The sequence below is a fragment of the Orcinus orca genome, chromosome 14, assembly GCF_937001465.1.
Source record: "Orcinus orca chromosome 14, mOrcOrc1.1, whole genome shotgun sequence".
Lineage (NCBI taxonomy): Eukaryota > Metazoa > Chordata > Mammalia > Artiodactyla > Delphinidae > Orcinus > Orcinus orca.
Genome location: NC_064572.1, coordinates 71223508 through 71226871, shown reverse-complemented (window position 1 = coordinate 71226871; position 3364 = coordinate 71223508). Strand labels below are relative to the sequence as shown.

At 56.5% G+C, this 3364-nt stretch overlaps 1 long non-coding RNA gene across 1 annotated transcript; it reads left to right on the top strand.

Moving 5' to 3' along the window:
* The first annotated feature begins 431 nt into the window (after positions 1-431).
* Positions 432-2985, top strand: LOC125961051 (uncharacterized). The gene is made up of 3 exons (XR_007471354.1): positions 432-759; positions 1605-2057; positions 2706-2985. It is a non-coding gene; the product is annotated as an uncharacterized LOC125961051 (long non-coding RNA).
* Positions 2986-3364: the final 379 nt, after the last annotated feature.

Genomic DNA, 3364 nt, shown 5'->3' with positions numbered 1-3364 from the left:
GGCAACACCTCTGCTGGAGAGTCATCTGCTTTAAGAACCCGATGAAGGCAGTGTGGTCAGAGTTTGGTGCTCAGGGAAAGGCCACCTGGGGTTTGCACGTGTCTTTTCCCCCCAGCCCTCCCCCTCCCCACCAACCCCGGGCCCCCTTCCCAGCACCTCCCTCCCCACCAAGGTTCCGGCATGGCCACCCACAGAGCAGCCTCAGGGCTGGGCGCTGAGTCACAGGCTGTGGTGCCTGCCGGGGGGCGAGGGTGGCAGATGGCTTTACGTGGGCGTGAGTGAGGAGGGGAGGGCAAGTGGGCGGGGGCAGTGACCCTGGGCCCAGCAGGGAGGGGTTCAAGGAAGTGACCTGGGAGGGAGGCTACGTCCTGCGATGAGCCGCCACTCTTCCTTTCTTGTGTCTTCCCTCCCAGTTTCCAGGGATGCCATTCCAGTAGGGGCAGCCGGCCGTGGCCAGCCTGGGGTAGAAAGTGACCCTGAGGGGGCCTGAGGCCCAGGGCTCCTGCACGGCCCGCCGGCCCGGCTGGTCCGGCAGTGAGAGGCAGAGCCCGGCTGTGTTTACCCAGGCCGGGCACTTCCGGAGCAGATGGGCGCCTGTCAGCGCTGCCAGCCAGGGGCTGGGCTGACGTCTCTCACTGCCAAGTGGCAGGTGACGCGGGGCCTGGAGGGGAACATGTGTTTGGTTTTGCTGTTTACTAGGGGAAATCGCTCCAGGCTGAGAGCTGCCTGCACACCTGAGAGAGCACAGCCCCAGCCAGGGTAGGACATGGTGCAGACTCTTTGACCCAGAGCGGTCTGGCCCTTTCAGTTACTGACAGCCGGGGACTCTGGTTGGGGGCGGGGGGGCGCGGCTTCAGGGTCTCCCCAGAACCCATTGTTGAGCTCTGCTTTTTGCCACCCTGTCTTGGTGTGTTCGGACCCTAGGGCTGCCATAAGAAAGTACCATGAACTGGGTGCCTTAAACAACAGAAATGCATTCTCTCACAGTTCTGGAGGCTAGAATTCCCAAATCTAGGTGCTGGCAGGGTTGGTCCCTGAGGCTGTCTCCTGCCTCTTTCCTAGCTTCCGGTGCTTGCCAGCAGCCCTGTGGGTCCCTAGCTTGCAGATGCATCACTCCAACCCCTGCCTCCACTGTCACGTGGCGTTTGTCCCCTCTGGGACCTCTGTGTCGGTTCTCTTCTCTTTGTATGAGGACACCAGTCATGTTGAATTAAGGGCCCACCCACTCCAGTATGACCTCATCTTAACTTAATTACTACAAAACTACAGTCATGAAGAGTAAACAGCTACAAAAACCCTGTCTAATAAGGTTACATCCTGAGGTTCCGGGAAGGACATGGATTTTGGGGGGACACTTGGGTTGCTCACTTGCTTCACTCCTCATCTTGTCTTTAACTTTTCCTCTCCCTCACTCCTTTCCTCCCTCTTCTCTGTCCCCAGCCCCAAGCTTGGGGAGAGGGTGAGGCCACCGTATTCCCAAGCAGGACTCCGGAGCCTGCGACTGTACATTAGAAAGTGCTCTAGAAAGAACTGAATTATTTTGACTACGATGCTCTTTCCCATTAAGAAGTAATCAATTTACAGCTGCGGTTTTAATCTGTTAGGGTTTTGGAAGACTTTGGGACTGAGGGAAGACTTTGGACTCCCACTCAGGATAACGGTACAAATGCACACAACTCTTTAAGTGGTGACACCGCCTTCCAGTGCCCATCCCCGCTCTGGTTCCAGGGAGGGCCTTCTGGGGACCAAGGAATGCCTGCCCTGGAGCCAAAAGAGGCCCCAGATCCTCGGCACCCTAGTGCTCGGGAGTTCAGGGGTTGCCACGCAGGTCAAGAGCTGCAGAGGATTTCCTCAATTCAGACCACTGTCAGAGTGTGTGTGTCAGGGTAGGGTGGGCATGACTGGGATGGGGCGTGTGGAGGGCCCAAGGAAAGGAAGATGCTCTTATGTGATGTGAACATGTGATGCTCTTGCCACAAGAGCCACCACAGCAGAGACGCTGCTGAGAAGAGTCCCAGCGCCTGTGATGGATTGCTAAGATGAGCTGTTAAATGGGGGTGCGGTGGGGGAGGTGAGGGGTGGGAAGTTGAAGTGTAATATACCCATCGTTATCCCGTTTATGTAAAAACTCCCCAGCCGTGTACTTCTGTGTGTACATACACATGTACAGAGAGTTCTCGAAGGACAAACCCCAAACAGATCACAGCGGCTGCTTCTGGGGAGGGGTCTAGCCCTGTGGGGTGTCAGGAGAGGACTTTTCTTGGTTGTGCCCCGTGTTTTGGTATGGTCTGACTTTTTCTGGTGAGAATGTATTCAAATATTAATTGTGTATTAAATAAATTAAAAGCTTTTCAGAGAAAGGCTCCAGTATCGTGGGGTTTCACGTTCCTCTGAACAGCTTATGAAAACCATGGGCCAGCTCTCCCCCTGGCCTGCCCACCATAAGCACCCCCAGCCCAGAGGGAGGGCCAGACCCCTGACACTGGAGTTGGCCCAGCTCCTTCCTGTGGAGAAGCCCACCTGCCGCTGCCAGCCAGGCCACTGGGATGTCCTCTCCCTTGTCTCCACTCCACACCCAGTCCCCCCACAAACTCTAGCCTAAGTCTTCCCTGGGTCAGTGGTTCTCAAACTAGTGGCATCAGAATAAACTCCTGCTATACTTTGAGCCACTGCTCTAGGTAAAGGGCATTAACTGTGCCTTTCAGGCTTCACCTGGATCCAGAGAGGGGCCCCGATCTGGAACGAAGCCTTGTCTCCCCTCCAGTACCGCTGGGAATCACTTGGGAGCAGGGAGAAGGGGAAAGTCTTCTCCTCTTATGTGTCAGGAGGATGAGGTAGGTGGCACTGACGACTGTGGTGGTCTCAGCTGGAAGAGACCCCGAGGATCATCCCACCCCACCCAGGGACTGAGGATCCAGAGGCGAGGCGAGGGCGGCTTTTCCCGAGTCCCCCACTGTCCTCTGAGCCCTTTCCCTCAGATGTGTCTCTCCTCCTCGCTGAGACAGGGTGGGCTACAAGGGAGAGGGTGGGAGGGGTAAAAGGTAGGGGAGGGACCCTTACTCTCTTCCAGGCTCTGCAGGTCACACCTCACTCTCACCTCAAGGGACTTGATTGAACAAACGGGGTGTCCCTGTCACCAGACCCAGCATCTGGCAAAGAGTCTGGAAGGGAAGAAAGGCGAGAGGGAGCCCCACCCCACTGCGAGGAGGCAACGTTGTGAAGGAGGGAAAGGTTTGCTGAGGTCCTTTTCCACTCCTTCACTTTCTTCATCATCCCTTCCAGCAAGTCCGTGTTCTCCCTGTGTCCACAGGGCCACAGCTGAGGGGTTTGTTTTTATTCCCTACAGTGATGGTGTCCCACCCTG